Source organism: Ovis aries, chromosome 12, assembly GCF_016772045.2.
Source record: "Ovis aries strain OAR_USU_Benz2616 breed Rambouillet chromosome 12, ARS-UI_Ramb_v3.0, whole genome shotgun sequence".
Classification (NCBI taxonomy): Eukaryota; Metazoa; Chordata; class Mammalia; order Artiodactyla; family Bovidae; genus Ovis; species Ovis aries.
In genome coordinates this window covers 74,972,058-74,995,745 of record NC_056065.1, presented here as the reverse complement: position 1 = coordinate 74,995,745, position 23,688 = coordinate 74,972,058, and the positions used below count along the sequence as shown (strand labels likewise).

The 23,688-nt window shown below is 54.5% G+C and overlaps 1 long non-coding RNA gene across 9 annotated transcripts in view; it reads right to left on the bottom strand.

Annotated features, from left to right (window-relative positions):
* The window catches only part of LOC114117256 (uncharacterized), a 69,112-nt gene that overhangs the window by 10,018 nt on the left and 35,406 nt on the right, over positions 1–23,688 (bottom strand). The window contains exons 2-4 of one of the 9 annotated variants that reach the window (XR_003590991.3): positions 10,397–23,688; positions 8,354–8,430; positions 1–7,412 (exon numbers count right to left, since the gene is read on the bottom strand). The exon at positions 1–7,412 is cut by the window's left edge and continues 10,018 nt beyond it; the exon at positions 10,397–23,688 is cut by the window's right edge and continues 34,124 nt beyond it. This is a non-coding gene — a long non-coding RNA (uncharacterized LOC114117256). The other 8 variants (XR_009595772.1, XR_006055527.2, XR_009595773.1 and 5 more) reach the window with 8 other exon arrangements.

Sequence of the window (23,688 nt, the reverse complement as noted above, 5' to 3'; positions counted from 1 at the left end):
GGCGTGCAGCCCCACTCCCCGCCGCTGCAGACAGCCTGCACGCAGCCACGAAGACCCAGCACAGCCCAAAATACACAATTAAAAACAACAACAAAAAAGAAATACCTCCACAAACATCCAGGGAGCCCCCATATCAGAGCTGACGGGAACCTCCGCAAAGATTCTCGTTCAATCCCTCTTGTTTTTATAGATAATGAAACTGAGGCCCACAGAGGTAAGGCGAGGGAGCACGTTTTTACCAATGGAGCCAGAACCCCAGGCCCGCTGACTCGTCTACGGGTTTTGTGAGCCCCCACAGGCACACACCACCGAGGCCCACACTCGGTCCCACTGCAACCCCGGCCGCCTGGCACCAGGTGGCAGCCTCCACGGCCAGGGTGGGCCAGGCCGCCGGGACTGTGGTGCCAGAGCGGGCGAGTCACGTGGCCTGCCTCACCCTGGGGCCCAGCAGCCGCAGCACTCCCACCGTGTCAACAAGCCCCAGGTCCTGGCGCTGCACACAGGAAACATACCCTCCCCCATCCCCAGCTACCGACCTGCCTCAACCTCTCAGGACACAAAGCTCCTCTGAGCATCCGATACCAAGGGACCCCCCCCCCTTCCCTTCCCTATCGTGAGGATCTTGGAACCACGCGTGCTGGCAAAGGAGTGGCTCCGTGGAGCTCTGCCTCCTGTGGGCACGGTTCTACCAGTGACTCGGCAAACACTGACCCCGAGTGTCTCCCGGCACTGGATGGATAAGACAGTGACCAGGCCCCGGGGGAGATGCCAGCTGGTGCCTGGTAAGGGTGGGAGAGACAAGAGGTCAGGAGTAGACATGGCTAATGGGAAAAAAAAAACAAACCCTAGTCTGCTGGTGACCAAAGGTCTGACAGCTATGGCCACCCTGATTCCTGACCCACTGCAAGCTTCTGTGAGCGTCTGTGGGCCGCAGATGGATTTTCCCAGCTGGTGGGAAACGAGAAGCGTTAGCATGTATGTCAGTTCTCTCTGGAAGTTCAATCAACATGGCTTCCCGGGGGCCGAGGTCCTTCAGTCTCCCCGGTTCCCTCCCTGACCAACATCTGGATCCCACTTCTGTAGAAGGAAGAGGGTCCTTCTTTCCCTTCTATGTCTATCTTTAAATCCCATTTACTAGCATTAACAGTATCTTCCCCACGCAAGGATATACACCCCAAGGGCAGAAACTTGGTTTTGTTGAGTCCAGCAACCCCACACTGAGCACTGTCCTTGGCACATATACAGCAGAGGCTGAAGACACCGTGTGGAAGGAATGTATCTGCCTGCCCGTGCACGGGGATCACAGAGTATCTGGCCTTGCACTCTGGGTCATGTCGGCTGCCGATCCTCTGAGGGTCTCAGCTCGGGCTTCAGCCTAACAGCGTGAAGAAAACGTGCAGGCTTCGGACTCAGAGATGCCCGAGTTTAAATCTCAGGAGTGCCACCCACCAGGCGTGTGACCTTGCTTAAGTCACTTAACCAAATCACTGTGTCTTCAATCATAAAAGGATTGTTCTAAGCATGAAATCAGATAAGCAGAAGGGGGCCTAACAAAGGCCGGCTTCCCTGGACTGCATGCTAAGACCAAAGACTCTGAGGCCTGTCTCAGGCTCTCCGGCCTCGTAACAGACCCCAATCCGGGCTCCATGCACACGTGTCTGCTCAGGCTGCCAGAGGCAGCCTCCTCCCACCCGTCCCGGCCTTGATCCTGCGGTCAGATGCTGCACAACTCTTCCCCCACGCCCGATCCCCCCCCCCCCCCGCGTGGCTCTCCATCCCCGCCCCCCTGCTCCTCCCCTGCTTGGGGCTCCACGAGACTGCACGGGCCCAGGGGGGCTGCTGGAGGCGTTCTCTGGCCTCATCTGCCTACGAGCAGCTCCCGTGGAGGGAGCTAGCAAGAAACCAAACCGCGTCTACGCTTCCCTGACAGACACTCCAAGTCCCAGAAAAGAAACGCAAGATGAAGAGGGCCTCCCACAGACAGCCGGCAAGTGGAAAAGGCGCTCTCGCATATTTCGGAGGTGTGGGGGTGGGGCGGCCACAACATGCCCAACAAAGTGACCAGCACGAAGTACAGATGCTCACTGAAGCCCCGCTGCAGCCCCGGGGGCACTCGTGCCAGGACACAGAGCCAAGCTGTGCATTAGATAGTGTGTGGTCCTGAGCAGACCAGGAGTCGATGGAGAGGAAGGTGCTGATCAACCAGGCCCCCTGGCAGGGCCCCTCCCGCAGGCCTCCCGGCCAAGCCGCACCACCGCGGCTCCAGGGCCACCAGCCCTGTTAACCTTGGCCGGACCCCAGCCGGAGAGAGGCCCCCGAGCCGCCTCCCGGGTCCCAGACTATGGGGACTCAAAGGTCAACAGAGAAGAGCCGGCTCTGCCTGACGCCCCTCTCAGGGGGTGATGCCAAGTGCTCTGCCAGCCTGGCTCCTGACACAACGCTGCACGTCACGTCTGGAACAGCCAGGCCAGGAGCAGGAAGGAAGGAACGCATGAGATGAGGGAGGAAGCTGGGCAAGTCGGCAGGGGAGCACCAAGCCCCAATCCAGGGGGATACCAGAGGCCTCAGAGACAACAGGGTCTCAGGGAGCAACGCCAGCCTCTGCACGCTGGTGATCCCCCAACAACAAGCCAGGGGCAGGGCTGTGAACACGGGCAGCGGGCACCCAGAGCCAGGCCTGAGGACCCGCTAAGCACAGGGAGCCACGGCTCCCCAGCACGGCCAGCGGCTCCATCTGGCTCCAGCCCGGCAGCCAGCGCTGGCCAGACACTAGCCGGCACATCTTGAGGGACTTGGCCGGCTCCCGCTTCATCTCCCCAGCTGCACCAGAGCTGATCTGTCTGCTTTATTCCTGTTCCAGGTCCAACACCCCTAGCCATCCCTCACTCCGTTCCTGCCAGAGGGGCTGAGGCTTCAGATTCCTTGAAGGAAGAAGACAGCGGACTCTTCCAAATACGCTCAGCAAGGATCCCAGGCTGCTCACGCCAACTCAGAGTCTCTTCTCAGATGGGAAGAGGTGAAGATGCAACACTGGGAGGCAGCATGCAGCAGGCTTCCCGGGGAAAGGGGTGGGCGGGGGGAGTGGGGGCAGAAACACAACCCTCGTCCCCGAGGCACAAGCGGAGAGCTGGGATCCCACAGGGGCCTCGTGATATCATCCGAGAACATCAGAAAATTCCCCAGCACCATCCCTCTGGTCTTGAGACCCCAGACGATCAGCTGTCAGCTCACTCCATCCGGCCCTACTGGCTCAGACGGGGCAGGAATCGACTCGACAGGAGGGATATCTCCCGAGAATGTGCACAGCGCCTCAGTCTGCACCATCCCCATCAAGTGACAGATCTCCCAGTTCCGCAGGCCTCATCCTTTTTAATCACCATCGCTATTATTGTGACCAGTATCTAGTGCAGCATCAAGAAAAACGTTCCTACGTCAACTGCCTGAAGATGCTTTGCAATGGCTCACTGGGCCAGGATTTTTTTTTTAAAGTAAAGGCAGTGAGGGCCTAGAGGAAGAAAGTAACTCACTCAAAACAAAAAAAATCTTAAGGTAGGGAAAGAATCCCAAAGTTCACTGCCCAGCCCACAGTCCATGAAGTTCAGGCCACAGGCCTAGACTAAGGCCCAGTGAGGCTAAAGGTGCTCTAGCGTCCAGGTAAGAGAGGACAAGGGGAAAGGAAGGCCCAGCTCCCAGGCAGGCTCCCAGCCCCCCCAGAACCTATCGCTGGACACAGGGGCCTGGGGAGGGCAGTGACCTCGGGAGGCCTGACAGTTGTTCTGCCAAGGGCCACTCCCACCATCACCAGTGTCCGATCACTTAGGCTGCCCACCTGGCCCCTGTGCCTTCACTGGTTACTAACCTCATTCACAGAAAAGCCAGGAGGAGAAGGATGGAAAGAAGAGAGCGATTGTCTGGGAGATTCTGAATGGAGAAGTCTGAGGCTTCTCCACTAAGTAGAACGCCCTCCGTGGGCAAAGAGGGGCTGGGGGAGGGCCGGACCGCACCGCACAGCCCACAACTTGACTTACCTGGGAGGCAGGGAGGTGGCGGGATCCTATCTTCCTTCCTGCATCTGGTTTCCGATAAGCAGCCAGGCAGTAGCTCGCTGACAAGCCCAGGGTCGCGTCATGCCCATCGGCACTTACAGTCCCAGAACCACACAAACTGTGGGCTCAACAGCGTCTCTGAGAGGAACCCAGACCAAGCTGCCCTGTTCGTCTCAGCATGACACGCTCATTCACCACCCAGCTCCTCTGCAGACAACTGACCCCTTCTGCTGGTCAAGCCAGACTTCTAGAAACCCCAAACGAGGGTGAGGGTGGGGCGCAGACAAGCTCCCGGATGCCCAGAGCTGGGGCTGCCTCACTGATCCCAAAGAGACTCAGAGGAAGGACGAGGCAGGGCTGGAGGAAGGCAGGGAAGGTAGGAGGTTCCAAAGAAGGAAGGGAGAGGTCAAAAGACATGCTTGGGCAAAGCAGGGCAAACCGGAAGCTGTTAAGACACAGCGGAGGCCACACAGTGCTCTCAGCCACATTGGGTGCCAGCCTCTCCTCCAAACAAACCCAGGATCCTTTGAGAACCACCAGCCCCTCCCGACCCGCATCCTACATCGCCGGCACCTGCAAGGTCCTGAACCTGCCAGCACCTGAAACAGGGGGAAGGAAAGAGAGCTTGGCAGCTCTGAACCAGATGACCAGAGGCAGATGCGTGTACACAGACACACAGATGCATGTGCGTGCGTGCGCGCGCGCACACACATGCAAACACACACACACATACACACCCACACCCCTTCCCAGAATAAAAGGCCCCGTGGAGGTGGCTCACTCTCTCCAGGTTCTGGTTTTCTGATAGAAGCTCTCCTCCCCGTGGGGGTGAGGGGACAGACAGGTCCGATAAGAATTGCTTAGCACAACGCTATATATAGTCTAGGTTCCTAGCGGCCTAGCGATCTGGAGCTAGAACTTGGCAGAGAACCATGCTAGATGCTGGCAAGGCACATCCCCCACCTCGCCACTCCCCCACCCACCCCCCTCAGCCAGGCAACTGAGAGTCACTCCCTGCTGGGGGCAGTGAGCACAGGCAGGGCCCTTCCATTCAGCCGGTGAACACTCAGTTCCGGAGGACCTGGCCTCTTGGCTCCATTTTAGGGAGAATCAACTTCTCCTGAACCTGAGGGGGATGCACGGGGGTGGAACACTGACTGCTAGGCTCTCTGCAGCTCTCCAGCAGCATGGGGAAATGGATCCAGCGCCCACTTCTGGAGGACCCAGGGCGGGGCTGTGCAGCAAAGAACCAAGAAAGCACAAGAGCCAGCTGGGTTCAGCACCGCATCCGTCCACTTCCCACATTCGAAGGGATAAAAGAATGCAGACAGATACTTACTGCGGAGAGCCAGGCTGCCAGGCAGCTCCTTTTTCTGTGTGTTCCAAATAAGACACGCAAACAGGCAACACGTTTACCCCACAGGATGACGACTGTCTTCTGAACGCCAGCACCATCATCAGCGGAGTCTCCAGCAGGCTGTCACCTACTTCTGGAGCTGAACTCCCCTGAGTTCTCTGTGGGAAAGAAGTGAAAGGTGGGCTCAGTTCCCAGGGACCACCAGGCGAGGCACCACGCAGGGGCCCCAATCACTGGAGTCTCTTCTGTGACCCCGGACGTGGCCCTCCGCGGTGGCACCCTGTCCACCGACAAGAAGCAGAGCCACCATCAGGCCCAGCGTCCTGGAGAAAGGCCAGTTGCAGCGGGCACGGGGGCTCCTTGAGGAGGACCCATCCATCACACTGCTGCAAAAACAAACCCGAAGGACAACAGCTCCCTGAAGCACAGAACCTGGGCTCTCAGCACCACGCAGCTTCCGGACAAAGATCCGCAGATGTTCCAACACCCACATAGAGACACGAATTTTTTCAGGTCAAGTTGCTCTCTACTTAGGCTGAAAAAGACATGACTGCAAAAAAGGGTGGGGGGTGGTAATGGGGCTGCCTTTGTACTTGCATGGGGTCGGCCAGCTCCCACCCCCTAGCCTGTCTCTTCAGCTCTCCGCTGTGACCTGGGCCGGGTACCCCGCTCCTTCTGGGCGCCCAAGACCCCAGATCCCAACGAGTCACGCGGAGAGGTCCTCGGGGGAAGAGGTGGTGCGCAGCGACAAAGGTCAGAGCGGGCATCGTCCACAGGAGCGCGGGTGGCTGAGAAAAATGGCACCCAAGCTGAAGAGACCAGAGAGTTCGGCCAGGCTGTCTGTCCCTCCATCATCCCCTCCCACAAGTTGTTTGCTCCTCTGCCCCAGAGGCTGGCCGACAGCGCGGGAGGAGAGAAGGGAAGCCAGATGCTGGGGATGATGGTGGTTTGGCCGAGATTCTGCGGCGAAAGAACGGAGGGCCAGTCTCCTCCTTGGGTTTCAGGGACAGGCCGGGCGGCGGGGCGGGGCCCGGCGGCGGGGCGGGGCCGGGCGGCGGGGCGGGGCCGCGGGGGCGTCACGTGCACAAAGCGCATTGCTGCAGACCCGAGAAAAGCCTAGAACCCCGAGCCGCCATGATGACACCACACACCCACACACACACCCACACACCCACAGACGTGGAGGTCAACGCCCACCATGGCACCTGAGGAGGAAGAGAGGAAGACGGTGAAGATGAAGAAAAGCTTGGGATTTGGGATAAGAAAGGGGAGGCTGAAGAACGGCTGCCTGAGAGAGCTGGTCTTCGGCTTGAGGCCGGTGACGCCGGAGCCACCGTCTTTGCGTGACGCCGGCAGAGGAGACCCCCAAGACACTACATCCCCACAACAGGCACTAGGGCTGCCAGGCCCCACCCTTGCTGCCCCACAAAAAGGGGACTTGCCCTCCATCCAAGGCAATGAGCCACACTGAGAAATCCCCAAGGGGTTTTTCTGGACCCGGGAAGATGTCTCTTTGTCGGGGACGAGTGCGAGGAGCTCAAGAAGCCATCCTGGTTGCCAAGCTCATCTAGTAACACAAATGGCTGCGTTTTCTTTTCAGGTTCTAAAATTGAAGGGTCTACAGAGCCCTGTTCAGTTACCCGGTATCACCCCTGCCAACCCAATACGTGGCGGTCACCTTTCCTCTGCCAAGCCCTTCCTGAAAATGACCCCAGCCCAGGGTCAGCTCTGAGCTCCGACAAGCTGTTTTTGCTGCTTTCATGTTGACAGAACGTCCTGGCCACTCGGCTGAGTGCTCCATCTCCCGGCTCCCGACACACTGAGTCATCATCCGAAGAGGAAAAAAACAACAAAGCAGCCGTCACCAGGGTCCCCGCTGCCGTCGGCTGACGACTCATGAGCTGTCGTCACTCTCTGTTCTGCAGCCCCGGAACTGGTGACGAGGGGCTTCAAGGTGTCCAACTCCCCTCCCACGGGCTGCGATAGCGTCAGGAAGCGGGCAGCCACCGCTGCATTCGGAAAGAAGGGAAAGTAACCTGGCATCAAAAGGATCCCAGGGAGGCTCACTGGTTAACCCTCACTCTGCCACCACATGGCTCATCTACGTTTCCATGGTGCTTTCCTGATTCAGAAGGTTCTAATGCAAGAGCGGGTATTTAGCCCAGGTGGGGGAAGGCACGACCTCGCAAGTTTCAGGTGCCTGCTGCCGGGTTACCTCCTCCCTGCCCCTGGCTATGATACCACTTAAGACACATAAGCTTCCTTCTTCCCCATTTCTTCTAGAGCTACCTCGTATATTCCTTTCTTAAGTCCCCAGCAGAAAACTGGGCAAGGGGAATGAAGCTGCATCGCTTTCTCTTAGGAGCCTACCTGTTTGACAATATATTAGGCATTTCTGTGTAGTAGGTATAGTGGCTTCATTTCACTGACCGGGGACACTAAGACTTAGGGAAATCAAGTAACATGTCTCAAAACACCCAGAAGAGTGAGGCAGAGTCAAGATGTAGACCCAGCTCTGCCCAAGTGCCACGTCTCTCCTTTGGTCTCTACAGATCTCTGGATTCCGGGGGTTATTCTGTCTGCCCTGAAGGTAATGCAACCCTCCACCAACACCTCCTCTTCCAAGAGGAAAACTGAGGTTTGGTAGTCCATTAATTTCAGCTACAAAATGAACTCATCCTCTTGCCTTAACCTATCCTCAAAGCAAAAGGAGAAAGTTAATGAGGGCGCAGGGAGGGTGGCACGGAAGAGCTAAGTGACCCAGACCCTGGGTTCAGGAAGATGAGCCACCCAAACTCCCACAAAGCATCAGGGATTCACAGAACTCCTTAAATAGACACGTTTTGGGGATCTACCTCCTAAGAGGCATTTTATAGACACTGAAGAGTGAGAGAAGAAAAATGCAAAGGCTGTGAGACACCAAGGTTCTAATCATGAGCAGAACACTTACCAGTCACTCCTTGCAGGGTTGCAGTGAGGAATAAATGAAATAACCACCGTCAGTGATCCCCCACCTGGATGTGGTACCTGCCAAACAGAAAACGTCATATAGGTGCATGTTTCCTTTCTTTCCCCCAGCTTCCTGGGGCTCACGATCTAATAGGTGACATAAGACTTAAAGAACCCCAGCACATCTAAAGTAGCACAGGACAGGCATGAAGATATGGGAGTTTGGTCGAAGTGGGCAGGGGTGGGTATGAGGATTGCTTCTGGTGAAAGTAATCAGGAAAGGTCCTTGGGAGATAGTGGGACTGCCGCAGGTGGGTGCAGTGGAGGAGGCATGGAAAGTATCAGCAGTGAGAACAGAGACAGAGAAAAGGCAAGAAAAAGTAAGTTGCCTGGTTTTCCTGGAATACTTGGTCCACTTAGGCAAACTCGGAAAGGTGAGACCGTATTGGAGAGCTAAGACAAGACTAGTCATAGACAGCCTCCAGCATCCTGCTAAAGGGAAGGGATCTCACTCTGGAGACGAAGAGAAACCATTTTAAATTTCTGAGCAAGAAAGACAAGATGGCCGCTGCACGCAGAAGGGCCTGGAAAGGAGAGGGACGGGAGGCAGGGAGCCTCACTGGAGGACTACAGCTGGAATCATGGCCCTGGCAGGGGACATACGGGGGAACACAGAGGGAAAAAAATGGGGAACAGGCAGGGCCATCCAAACAGATCGTCAAAGCTCCCACGGACCCCACCCCCTGTCCCCATGGAGAGACTGCCAGAGACAGAACCTATTTGGGGAGCACAAACCACACGTCCAACTCGTCAGAGGTGAGCTGCCATATCTCTGCTTTTACCCTCCCCCTCAAAAACCTGGTTTTCCCTCCCTCTGGACTGCTCTAAGCTTCAGGCTGACGAAGGCATGGGAGACCCAGACCTTCGGTGAGCAGTGCCCACGTTTGGGCAAAGCCGGGGCCCCAGCTGGTGGAACCCTCACCCAGGGCTGTGTCCGAGAGTGGCACTGGGCAGTCCTGCCCGTGGGGCCATCTTCACTGCGGCAGCCACCACTGTGCCCGCCTCTGCTGCGCTTTTGCCCCCCCTCCCCTCCTCCGTCACAGCCCCCGCCCCCCGCCCACTCTGCGGAACTGGCACAGCAGGACCAGAAAAACCAACGCCACCATGTCCGAGACCAGCAGAAATGCCTCCAAAATGGCAGCCTTATGATAAAAAGGAGTCTCCAAATGCCATCAACCCACCCAGGGAAAGGGAAGCTAGAGACAAGGGGAGGGGAACTGTCAACCACCTCCCAACTGGCCCCCCAAAGTCTTCCTTACTCTCCCAATGGTGACATCTTTCCCTTCAGAAACTTCCTCTCAGAAAGCATAAGAGACAAAAAAGGGCACTGCCGCCTCCCCCCCCCCCCCCCGCCCCCGAGAGGTCCTGGGCGCCCATAGGTGACATAGGGCATTCAGAAGGACGTTCTGCATTTCATACCCTGAGACAGGGGTCAGCAGTCCATTTCTGTCTGCAAACCCAGCCCCTCTCACTGACTGGACAAGAGCGAGCCCTCCAAGGGAGTCTAGTCTTCTCACTTCTCTCCCACCAGACCCTCCCCAGTTCTGTGGGCCCTGGGGAGCCAGGAGGTAGGGTTGCAAGGAAGGGCCGAGAAAGCACAGCCGTGCCCTCCGTTATGTAATAAGAAGGGCGGTGCTGTCCTAGGCCGGAGACCCAGAGCGCATTGCGCTCCTGGATGCGCAGTCATGGGCGGGGGCCACTGCGCAAAATGCAGGGATCGGAAACCCCCTCCCCACGGAGGTAGGGGTTGCAACGAGGGCTGGATGGGGAGCTGGGACCCTGATTTTTCCAAGTCCTCCTCCCCCAACCAGAGGCGAGCAGCCTGCTGCCCTAGTTTTGCTCTCACTCTCCTCACTCCCCAGGATGACAAACCCTTCTAACCTGGGACCTCCAAGTCTCTTGTGGCCCCGTGGCTTTCCCGGAAACCCCACCAAATAAATACGCAGTTTCTGAGCCGTGTCCCAGGCTCAGTCCCCATCCTCACCTTTCCAAGCACCAGGGAGCAGCAGCTTCTAGAAGGCAGGTCCTTCCCATAATGGGCTCATCTCTGGACAGCCCGAGACGTCAATGCAAATCTCTCGTCCCCAGGGAGTAGCCCAGAGTCAGCAGGAAGCCCAGGGTGGTGGCAAGAGCAGCAGTAGCAGCTGTGCCCTACCTTGCCCGTGCGTTTCCAGGGGAGCCAAGAATTATTTTGCCGCAACGCTGAGGTGTGGCTGATCGGAAAATTCCCACTAAAGAACAAATACTCTCTTCCAGTTTGGTCAACCCTCTGCGCACCCACCTCCCCAACCCTTGCTCCTCCAAAAAAAAAGTTTGGGGGAGCCCTTAGCTCCTCTTCCTTATAGTGCATGAAATTAAAAAGGCACAGGAAGAGGCTTCAACTGGTCAGTCAAAATCAGGCAGAGACACAGGAGCATACGCACACCCCTAAACAGATTTTAGAAAGCTGCTGGGCTTCTCCCCCCTCCCCTTTAAGCAAGTGAAATGCAAATTCAGATTTGATACCCTGCCCTCGGCCAATCAAAAAAAGGTTTTCACCTGCCATTGGCCCACCCACCAATCAGAGGAAGTGTCTGGAGTGAGAGCCCTCCCCTGGCCAATGGAAGGCCAGCTCAGTCACTTCGTTAATGATGCAGCAGTACAAGGAAGGCCATCACATGTGAACTGGAAGGGGGCCAGCATGGAGACACGGGGAGCGCACGGTAAACAACTCCCAACGCCACAGGGATGACATTCAATCTCTAAATGCTAGCTTCCCTTCTCGGCCCATCCTCAGCCCCACTCAGCAGGCCCTATAGATCCCAGGAGCCTCACTACCTGTCCCCCCAGAGCCCACAACAAGACCCAACAGTGACTGCGTCACCATTCCCCACTTTCCCCAACTACGCAGTGACAAACGTGCCGGCTTCATCCCACTTCTCCCAGCCCACGCCCCATCCTGCCCGTCCGCTCCCCCACCAGGTCCGGGTTCCCAGGGATGAACATTGCAAACCAGGTAACTAACCCCTGGAAAGGCTGCCCCTCTCGCCTTCCTCACAGTGTTCCTCCTCCTCACTCCTTACCTTCCACCTGAGAACCGTATGGACGGACCGACAGACACTGACACCCAAACAACTTGGAAAACCAGTCTGTCTGTCTGCCAGACAGAACGAAATGGGGGTAAAGGCTGGGAGGTCAGGTGGGACTCCGGGGATGGCTTGCTACTTTTTCCTCTAGCCTGGTCAGGCTTGAGCAGCTGATACTAAGGGAAAAGAAATTAAAGTGGAAAAAAACCCTCCCTCAGAGAAGAAAAAAAAAGGCAAAAAGCGAGAAAGAAGGTGAGAAAGACAGAGCACCCACATACGCAGAGACATCGCCCCCGATCCCAGCAAATACGTACGTGGGGGAAGAAGGGGGTTACGCCATCAAGTCCTGAAGCCCGTCGGACCACCCATCGTCGCCTGCGCAGACCCAAATCTCGGCCGGCCGTAAGGTGCCGCAGTCCCGAATGTTCCAGAAACTGGTCCCGGCAACCCTTCCGCCATCGCCCCGAAACCTCTTGCTCCCGACCCTGCCCCCCACTGCCACCCCACCTCTTCCCCGCGGGAGCCGCTCGCGCCACCTTGCGTGTCATCTCCCTAGCCTAGGCTACCCAGAGGCCTCCGGCCCCCGACAGATTTCTGAGCGCTTGGCAAGTGAGCTGGCAGAACCTGGTGCCCGGTGTTGCTATGACTTGTTTCTTGATTTCTCTCTCTCTCTCTGCTGCAGCACGGCTGTTGCTAGCAGACCTATCGACGGAGCGCTCGCTCGCTCTCTCCTCTCTCCTCTCCCTCTCTCTCTCAGAGCTCTGTGACGCAGATCTAAATTCTCCAGTCTGCTCCTTGTGTTGCAAGAGCAGAACTGCAGCTTTTCCCCTGGAGAGCCGGAGGGCAGTGCCAAGGCTGGTCAAACAAGGCAAAAAAAAGTTGGGCCTACACTCCGCTTCTCTGGCCGCACTTGCCTGGCCCCTTTTACCCCAGACCTCACTGCTCTGGGGCATAGAGGGCCTAGTGCCCGCAGGCTCACGCCTTCTTTGAGGACTCCCCTGCCATAAGACTGCTTAACTCTTTGAGTGACAGTGCCCAGAGCCCAGACAGGGCTGTCCCACACTGAATGTGGCGTCATCGTTTCTTGAACCGTAGGTGCTTCTCCTGGATCCCCCAAAATAATGGTCTCCACCCTGAGACCACTGTTCTATTAACTCTTTCTGCCACAGACAAGTCTAGTATTACAGCCAGAGCTGATTTTTGTTATTTTCTGCTTTTTTTGGCCATAAACCAGGACCTTTTTTCTCCCTGGAATTTCCTAAGGACAAAATGCATAATTAAAACATTGCCTGCTTACCCTGTGAGTTGCGAGTCTTCTACTGGGGCAGGAGTGAGAGAAACCGCACTGAATGGCAGCTCGGCGAATCTAGAGAATCTCCACTCTTCCGGGGCTCAGAATTTTAGGGCCTAGGTGGATGCGTCCAATCACTTCTCAAAGGCAGTTAGGCTACTCAGTCCCAGAGATTCAGGTTGCTGAGTCATTTGTTCCCAAGAAGATCCTCTGACAACATGAAAAGCAGCAAACCAGAGTGGCAGCCAAGCCTGAACGCTGAGCGGCCAGTGACTGGCTTTAATGAGACAAGCATCCACCAGCCCACCCCCCACTGCCCCTGCCACGGTAATACATGGGCATTCACACCTGGAATCGCTTACAAGGAGGGGGTTTCTCACTAATGCTCTGGAGACTGATTGGGCTTGTTTTTGGATACTGACAGGTCTCCATTGCAGCAGAGCACACAGCTCCAACTCCCAACATTTTCCTGCCCTATGACCCAGAAATAGCTCCCGAACAGCTCAGGTGCTAACTCACAGAACCACACACACCTAGACAGGCTCCAGGTGTCTTGGATTCCCACATGGCCACATCCAAAGGCAGACCCGCCAAGGTTTCTGACGACCAGTTGTAGCACAAGAGCCTAGCCCTGATGAGAAGTGAGAGATATATTCAGGCTCATTCAGGTTCAGGGGCACCTGCCTCAAAGTATATCATATGGAGATCCTTGCAACTTCCAGACAGCTAGAGAATGAGAGGCCAGGCAGACACCTTATCCCATACCTCAACTCCCAAGCAGCCTTCTTCAAGCAACTGCTCTGGGCCAAGGTTTCACCCAGCAGAAAGAAGACCACTTGGAAGACAACCATGGCACTCCACAGCTTTAAAAGAAGTCCAAAGCATCTGTGCCAAGCTCTCAGCAGGGGAGAAAGTGCTTCAAATTCACACCTTCTGGGCTCCAGGGTAGAGCATGCCAATAAAGAAGTCACCTAGTGGTCTGATGACCAAAAGAATGTGGCCTTGATGGCACCAAAGCAAGTCCCCCGGAATGGTCCTCTGCCTACTTAAATACCACTTGCCATAGTTTCCTTTTCCATGGAAGAAAAACATGCCTAAGTTCATGTCAGGACATTCCTGATTTATCCAAGAGCCCAGGATCAAATAAACAAAGGGCTTTGAGCTCTGCCAGGGAGCCTCCTGCTTCAGGAGGGAGAACTAGGAGGAAGTAGGGCTCAGCACAGAGTTGGCCCATCACCCCGTGAACTGGTGAATGACGTGGCTGCTCACTGCCATGGCGATGGAGATGTCATGGGTGGGTGGACGTGAGAGAGGAGAGGCAAATAAGTCACGAGAGATGGGGCAAGAGCAACTTGGGGTCAGCGGGGCCCTGCGCAGCCACAGAGCATAGAGACGGAGGCCGACTGTGGTTCAACCGCAGAACAACAGAGCTCGAGCCCATGCAAAGGAAGGTCCCCGCGTCGGGCGCTTGGCAGAAATCAGCTCTGACTTGCAAAACATGATCGCACAATGTTTGGGAGGTTTTGTTTCATTTCACTTTTCATCTAAGTCTTCTCTTTTTCTTCCCACGACCCCGTTACTCCCCTTACAGTTTTACTAAGATTGAAACAGTCATTTCAGGTGCCTCTGACCCATTCTAGGTCTTCCTTCTATTAACCTGATTCTACAAGGCATCAAGAACAGAAAAATGCAAATGGGATGACCAGGAATCAGAAAGGGGATTCGGTTCCAAAAACATGGGAGGATATTTACTTAGCAAGGACGCCCGAGCCTACCAGGAAGCAGTTTTACAGGGGCTGTACGCAGTGCTTGATTTCAAGGGGTAAAGATAACTTTCGGAGGGAGGGGAAGGTGGCACGCTCCTTCTGTCCGCCCCGTGAGGTCTGGGGAGGCTGGGACAGGGCACACTTGAAAAGACAGGGCTTCAACTCAAGCCCAGCAGGTCACTAGCTTGCTCCAGCTTCTCTGCAGCTTCAGGCCTCGGGAACTAAACGCTCTCTCCAGACATCGCGAGCTCTCGTGGCCTCTGACTGATCTGGGTCAAAACTCTGAAATGTCAAAGAGGGAGAATTTTTTTTTTTTTTCTTTAAAGGGAATGAACTGAACTTTTACCCAGCCCTTGCCCTGGGTTCGGAATGTAAGCCGTCTGTAATTGCCACAAACTCCAGGTCGGCAGGCACCAGCCGAGAGCAGAGGTCTGGCACAGGCCTCTCTGTGCTCCCATCCCCTCCTGGACATCTCCTGAACAGGGCGGCCTCTTTCACCAAGAAAGAAGTCACTTCTCTCAACACAGGCAGCCGTGCAGGGGACCCATCCCAAACTGCACGAGCATCGAGGGCTCGAGTGGGTGTTCTAGATAATAGAGCAGGCAGCAGTCTGGTCTCGGGCAGAACTGACAGGTCCAGGTCCTCAGGGAGAAGGAGTTTCTGCTCACCGCCTGGAGAGGGGCAGGCAGAGGGCACTCAGTGATCCCGGGAGGTAAATCATTCATCAGGCACCTTTGTTGTGATTGTGGAGTCGCTAAGTCGCATCCGACTCTTCGCCAGCCCATGGACTGCAGCCCTCCAGGCTCCTCTGTCTATAGGACTTCCCAGGCAAGAACCCTGGAGTGGGCTGCCATTTCCTTCTCCAGGGGATCTTCCCGACCCAAGGACTGAACCCAGGTCTCCTGCACTGCAGATGGATTCTTTACCACTGAGTCACTAGGGATGCCCCCCTCATTAGGATGCCCTCTACTAGCTGCTGAGGCCACATCCAGCATAGAAGTCCGAGACACAGCCCCTCACTGCAGGACCCGTAGGTTCTAACTGAGGACCCTACAAGCAGTCCCGAATTGGCATTTTTGATATTTCCAAAATCTGCTCTTTAAAAGCTGAATTCATTTTCTCACAATACTAAATGTACTGGTTGGGATCCCAGGCTAGCCCATGAAAGCCTATTTTACTACTTGAGGAAGTCAGGAGGTTCAATGCCTTGCAGGGCTCGGCAGGTAAAGGCTGGGGGATGTGTGAGGGGAAGGAGCAAGCCCTTCCCCAGGTCTGGGGGTGGAAACCCCCAAGGGCCCAGATGGTCCAGTATTTTCGGAGAAGGGGCAAATCTAAATGTATTACATTAAACTCTTGATTTTTAAACATCGTCCCAACTTTTTAAAAGCCAGAATATACCCGCAGAGCCTCTATTGTGTTTTCTCTGTGGCGATATATCCAAACTATGCTATAGGAACCTGCGCTGCCCAAGTAAGGATTTAAAGAAAGAAACAAAGAAGATAAAACTGAAAAGAATCACCACACAGATGTTGTTACTAGAGGGAAAGAATGGCGCAGAAGAAAATAAGGGAAATCCTGCTTTTTGGGTCAATGGCTGTCCACCGGCCCCACGTTGAGGGCTGCGGCTGGAGGGGTGCTTCAGAGTTATTTTTAACTTGACACGTGATACCCTTAAAGTGCTAGAATTTGTGCCCCATCCCAATCCCAGAAGGACAAAAGAATCATTTCAGTTTACAGGCCCTCTCTCCCAGATGAGAGTCGCTGCTCAAGACATCCTCAGAGGTTCTGTTTGGGGCTGTGTTGATCAGACAGGAAGGGATTATCCTAATCCAGCTGCCCATCCAAGGCATAGGGCCCTCCGTAAACAACACTATGACCAAGGCACTGTCCAGCCTCTGCTTCACTCCATAACCCCAGCCCACTTTTTGGGAATTCAGACAGTGGGACATCACTTAAGATGACGTCTCTCTCGAGGTAACTAATGACCAGCTTTACGTCTTCTCTCTGCCTCTGGAACCCATAGAACAAGCCTCCTCCTTCAAAGGCCTTCAGCTATTTTAGGAGAATTTTTACAAGTCTTTAGGCTAAACAAGGAGGTACAAAAAGGGAAATGAAAGGGGTGGGGGTGGGGGGCAGGAGGGATGGTAGGGGAGAAGAAGCCAGAGAGAAATATTCTTAAAATAGCTGGTCAAAAGTTAACAAGCCAAAGGAGAAGAGGAAGAGACCTCTGTGATTATGTATTCATGAGAAAGGGGGCACTAGTGGCAGAAAGACAGCTGAGTGGCACAGGACATGCGGAAGGAAGAGCCCACAGTCCAGACAGCAGCACCAAGATGGGCCAGGGGCTTAGACAGTTCTCAAGGCCAGCCACCAGGCTGTGCCAATGACCTAGGACAGACTGGCTACAACCCGAGCTTGGGAGAAGAAAATGCACAACTCAGTTTATAAGCATGGAATATCCTTCTGCCCTTTTTTTTCTTACGTATTTTTTGGTTACACATCCTGGATACAAATTCACTTGCCAGTGGTAGGTATCACATGTATCCTTTCCACTCTGCTTGCCTTTTCTTTTATTGATGTCTTTTGATAATGAGAAGTTCCTCATTTTAATGTCATCCAACTTATCCATCCTGTCCCTTATTGTTTTTTGCATTCTCAGTGTCTTCTTTAAGAAAACGTATGGCCACCTCAAGGTTATGAAAATATGCTAAGTGATCTTGTACACGAAGTTTTATTTTGTCTTAACTTTCACATTGAGATAGATGACCTCTCTGGAGTTTATTTTTGTGTATGACGTGAGGTAGCAGTCAAGATTCATTTCTTTCCTTGTGGACATCCAACTGACCCAGCGCTGTTTGTTATTAAAATGACTGTCCATTCCCTACTGCCCAGCAGTGCCCCCTCCATCATCAATCAGGTGTCCAGATATTCAGGGGCTTGCCATCAGGCTCTCTGTTCCATTCCTTCAGTCAGATATAAGATAGACAAATAGTTCTACTATTATAGTATGGAGCACTAATCTTAAATCAGGTGATTTTTAACATTAAGATAGGTCTGCAAGTAAAGTTTAAGAAAATATCAGTCCAGGAACTGACTTTGCAAAGTTCAATGTGGACAGACACAGTCTGAGCCCAGCCTGGGCCCCTCAGAAAGAACAGGATGAAAAGAAACAGACACAGAAAAAGCTCCCCAAGCTAAGGAAGGCAGCAGCAAGAAGAAAGGGACAGAGGAAGAAATTAGTCCTGTTTTCATAAACAGTAATACAGTGATCAAGAGGAGAGACTTATACTGTTCAAGAGATAACTGGCATCAAAATCCCAATTACAGACTTTTTGCTGTGTGATCTTGAGCAAGTTAACTCAGTCTTTCTGAGCCTCAGTTTCCTGATCTGCAGATGGGGGAAAGCTTCCTCAATGAGCTGTGCAGATTATGTAGCTTAATCTGGTGTGTATGACTTACATCCCATTATCACAGAGCCTAGGAATCTAAGTATTAAAAAATATTGGGGACTTTCATTATGGGGAGTGGTATCTCAGAGACCAGTCCAACTGTGGGAGCAATCTTGCCATTCAACAGACCTTTCCCGAGTATGTATAACTAAACAAAGATAATACAGATTATGGTTAAAAAAGTTCAGACTCTACAATGAGACAGGATTGAATGTGTATCTTTGTACAGTCTCTACTAGTCACAGAGACTTGAATAACTTGTCTGACCTCCCTAAGCTCCTAGTTTGAGCTTCATCTGTACTTCCTACGGATTTTCTTGGTGAGGATGGTATGAGACATTTAGCACAATGCCCAACACAAAGTTAATGTTCAACAGATACCAGTATCGCTGTGTTGATGACGATGATGACAGACAATGATGATGTTTTGGTTGGTACCATGCCAAGCACCTGGAGAAGGCAATGGCACCCCACTCTAGTACTCTTGCCTTGAAAATCCCATGGGCAGAGGGGCCTGGTAGGCTGCAGTCCATGGGGTCGCTAAGAGTTGGACACGACTGAGCGACTTTCCTTTCACTTTTCACTTTCATGCATTGGAGAAGGAAATGGCAACCCACTCCAGTGTTCTTGCCTGGAGAATCCCAGGGACGGGGGAGCCTGGTGGGCTGCTGTCTATGGGGTCGCACAGAGTCGGGGACACGACTGAAGCGACTTAGCAGTAGCAGCAGAAGCATGCCAAGCACCGGAAGAAAAGGCCTAGTAACACCTCAAAAGACCTACAGCATCTGGCAATCAGGGTCTTCCAACCAAGTACTGACCAGGCATAGCCACAGCTCGATTCATACTGACAAGACCGAGTGGATCAGATTGAGTGTGTGCGGGTGGTAGGCTTAAGACAGAGGAGGGGCTTGGAGGAAAAAGGCTGAGATGCAATGTAAAGGCCAGACGTGCTGGGACAGTGAAATACGTGGTAAGGAAATTCTGAGGAAAATCTCAAGGAACTTTAAGAACAAATAAAAACACAGAGTCTGTGAATATACATAATTGGAAAAAGCCTGAAAATGTGCTGAATCAAATGGGGGAGGGTGGGTTATGTGTGTCAGAAATGGTACTTGTAGATGGTAGCCAGGGGAAGAAGGTTCCTGAAAGAACAGCGCCGTGAACGGTTTCAACTAACAGTAATGACCACGTCATGGTCAGCATCACAGCCTTAAAGACCGAATCTCGTCAGTCTCCAGGAACAAGGGCCCCAGAACCATGGTGGGGTTTCTCCCATCAAATTCCCCACCCGGGGGGACCATGACACTTCTGCCCAGACTGCTGAGCTGAAGCAAAACAAGGCCCCAGCAGTGACCACAAACACTCCCAAGGACACAACGCCACATCACGTGCCAAGTGAGAATCCAAGAGACAAGGGCCGGGGACAGCCTGTGCTGGAGGGCAGGTCCTGACAGAGGGGACGTGAGATGCAGACTCAGATGCCGCCGTGGGCGGGCAGCTGGAGCCAGGCAGCAGACGGTCGGTGGCCTGGCAGACGCCAGCCCCAGGAACACGGGACTCCCCCAACTGCAGGGTGAAAGGAGAGGAGTGTCAGCCAAGTCAGGGCCTTAACAGACAGAAGTGAGTCCCAGCACCAACAGAGACGTCCACGTGGAATACACCAAAGGCAAGAGAGCAACGGGCCACATCTGTTTCGGTGGTCGGTCAGGCCTAGGGTGGCAGGTACTATGACCAGGATGCCGTTTGTAAGTAGATGCTTTCTCCTGGGCAGACTGAGTCAGTCCACCTCTCGGGCCAAAACTCCAGGCTCCAAAGTGTCCTGCCCAAGCTGGCTCCCATCACCTCCTGGGAAAATGAAAGAGGCCAAAATATCTGTCTTCCCCGAGGCCACCGATCTTTCTAAGCTACTGTCCCCAGAGGGCTCACGGCTCAGCCTCAAGCAAAACCCAGGCTGGCGATGCGATGGCCACCTGCTATTCTGACGATGGGCTGGGGGCTCAGTAAACACGGTCATTCCACTAGTCAGAAGCTCCAGACCAGGCACTTCCAGGGCTGCCCAAAATGTAGGGGGCAAAGTCTTTCCTGGGACTCAGAGAGTAACCTAACTCGACTCTTGGCCGGCTACTCTTGAAACCCTGGCCCTGTCACCGGATGGAAATAATTTCCAGAGATGGAGTGTGGCCGGTCCACGTGAGCTGGACTGAAGGGAGCTCTACCACCTCCCTACATAGTGGAATCGGCAGTCTGTGCCATGGACCAGGTGTGGCTGGGAAACGAGGGTGTCCTGGCCAGGTGCCCGCACACATAGGCTGGGACCCTTAGATGTTACTGCCACTCGTGGGCTTCTTGATTGAAGAGGGAGGCTCTGAGCAGGAGGAGACATCTCCCGGGTACAGAGAATCTGGGCAACTGATGATTCATGGGGCTGGACTGACCTCTGTGTGACCACACGAGCTTAGCACCATGTGTCTCAAAAGTGGAGTTTCTTTCTTGCCCCGGAACCAACTATTGCTGCTCTTAGCTGAGTCAGAACCAGACAGAAGTTGTCACAAATTACCAGTAGGATGGGAGTTCCCCAAACAGCTCAGATTTGAGCTTTAATTTCCATACTGCCTTCTCCCTCATCCAGGGGCATGCCCCTGCCCTTGGCTGCAGCCTCAGTAGGAGAGGAAAGACCCCAGGACCATCGCGCACACCAGGGCATGACTCCTGACTTTCAGCAAAACGCTGGCCTTGTAGGGAGCTGGAGCAGAGCCAAGGCTCTCATCTGACGGGGGAGGCTAAAACATAATCTTGAATGTCATATTCGGGGCCATACTGAGGATACATTTTATATGATTTTCATAATATTAAGCCTTAACCAAAGTAAGCTCCTACAAAATGTCTGAGTACATCTTCTGCATACAGAGAGCTCAAGAGTGGGGAGGGGCTGATGACCAGAGCTGTTAGGTGCGAGGAGGCCCTGTGAGTGTCTTACTTGCACAGGGATGGTGTTGGAACAGTGCTGAGAGTTCTGCTCCCTGAAGGCCTCTGGGACTGGCGGGAGGCCGTTATTCTCAGGGTAGGATTCACTCAGGTAAGAAGGTCAGGCTTTTCCCCCGCAAAACAGAGCAGCAGTGACAGCCTTGAAATACAAAGGATGACTCGGAGAGCCCTCTCCCAGGACCGTCACATAACGTGGCGCGAGAGGAGCGGCCCCCACCCTACCTCTAACATCCCCAACCCCCCGGGGCCCAGGGCGGACACTGAGGAGGCAGGGAGTCCTCCATCTTTTCTATCCCCCCGACAAGTGTCTAGGACAGACCGTGGGTCAGGCTTGGTGCTGGGCCCTCTCCGGGTAACCCTGCCCATGGAAGCAGGGCCCCTGCTGGCTGCCAGAGGCTGGAGAACAAGGACATCAAGACAGTAAGGGGACAGCTGGCTTCGTAACCCCACTCTGGCCCCTGCAGATAAGGCGGGTCGAGGCCCTGGGTGTCGCTCTGTGCAGTGACGGAGCTAATGGGAGGGACAGAGCAAACGTGGGTGGTGGGACACCTGCAGGCCGAGTGCGCTGGTGACGCGGTCAGGAAGCTTCTGGGGAAGCCGGCCCACAAAAGGACCACCGGTGCTTCCAAGAGTCTAGTGTCACCAGAGGGCTAGAGGATGTGGACGGGAGGAGTGGCGATGCCGAGATAAGTCTAGGGACAGCCCAGCCACTTCCCCCGCAAGGCCAGTTCCTAACAGCCAATGGCACACACCTGCTGATCCGGTCCCCGTGAAGTCAGGGGGAGAGCAGGAATCATCACTTTTGCCCTAGACGCAAGAGAGCTGCCTGACCCCATCCAAATGGCTGGGATGACCCACCCGGCTTAGAAGACTTAGGAACCTGGTATTATGCGGCATCCTATGAGTCACGCAGCCTCACCTTTCACCAATACATGAAGACTGGTCTTGGGCTGGAGGCCAAGGTGTGGGACCTTGGTGGCTTACTTCAGATCTCAGGCTAAGTTTCTCATCTTAAAGTAAGGCTAACGAAAAAACTCACACCCCGCCCACAGTGTTGCGGGCGATTAAATGAGTTTAAATGAGCCCATACAGTGAACACTTGGTGGCACTGCTGGGTGGTCACAGTCGTGTCCGACTCTTTGCGACCCCATGGACTGTAGCCCGCCAGGCTCCTCTGTCCCTGGGATTCACCAGGCAAGAATACTGGAGTGGGCTGCCGTCACCTTCTCCACTGCCCAGTGCTGGAGGGTCCATAGGAGGCAAACAGTTGGTAGCACTGCTTGGTACAGAGCAAGGTGCAGGAAGTGGCAGCTGGGGTGGCTGCTTTTATTCTGAGCATCCTCTCGTGGTGGCCATTCAACTTACCTACAAACACCAGAACCTGCCCCTCCACTGCTACCCACGCCCCGCTGAAGGAGCTCACTGCCTCAGAGTCACCTGTCTTCCCTCGCTCACATCCTTCCCAGCTCCAAGGGAGGGATACTAACCCAGTCCCCTGCATCAGCAGTGGCCCCCCACCCCGGCCACTGTCGCCCAGTGGCCCCAGCCTGTCCGCTGGAGCACCCCAGAGTAAGCGAGCCCAGCACCCACATCAGGGGACAGTCCTGCCCATGCACACAACCGTGCCCAGCAAACCCGTCCTGCCTGCCTCTGCCCCTTTCTGGGGTAAACATGACCACGCTCTAAGCACTCCTCCCCAGCCAGCAGCCCTGCTCTGCCTGCTTCTGCTTTGACATCTTCTCTCCTCGCTGGGATCAAGACCTGAACAAAACTGGCCTGAGCAAGAGGGCCAGCCGATCCGTCTCCAGCAGAGCCTTCTTCCGTAGACTCTCTTACTCCCTCTCACTTGCCTTCTCCAGCGGGGTGGCTACCATCCCCCTACGCCCATTCTCACCACCCCCCCCCACCCAACACCCTGATTAAACTTTGCTGTGGTGTCTTCCTTAGGAAACTCTCAGTCATGATCCTAGGACCGTATCAACCAAGTTCTGCTGAGTTATTGCTCCACTGAAAAACACTCAATCAGAGGCTTTCACATATACTACGTCCACGAATCTACTTAACTCCCCTGAGCTGGGAACTGAAGCCTGTTCTCTCACCCAGAGCTCTATGCCCTGAGCAGCTCCCTGGATGGGTCCTTTCCACTGGCCAAGGAGAAGGCAGGCTGACACTGCTGATGGGTGCGAGGATCAGAGAGCCACCGTCTCTCCCAGACGAGGCAGGAGATCGACCTTTGCTGTCCAGCCTTTCCCAGGCAGGAGAGATGGCCACGGCTGCCCTCCCTTCTCCAAGTGCCAGCAGCACGTGGAGCCCTCTGTTTCAGTCCGGAGCCTCCAACTAGAGCCTGAACTTTTCAAAGACAAGGCCCGGGGCAGGTTTAGAACTCTCATTCCCTCCAATATGAAGCTCCCAGAGGTATCCCAATCTCTACTTGTTGACTGATGATTGGTTCATGAGGCTAGATTTGGCCTCCCTGTCAACATCACCACCCCAAGTCCCTGGTAGACATAAAACGGGCTTACTTGGTTCCGGTCCCTTCCCCGGGCACACTGGTCCCATGAGGCCCCTGCTGCTCTCTCCTTCCCTGGTCTAGACTCGTCAAACATGAAGTTAATCATCGTTACTCCAGCTTCTGGAAAGGATCCCCAAGCAGATGTCAAAGGGACACCCGACCTGTGCTTTTACTAACACCCCTTGGCCAGAGGATGCGAAGGGCGCCTT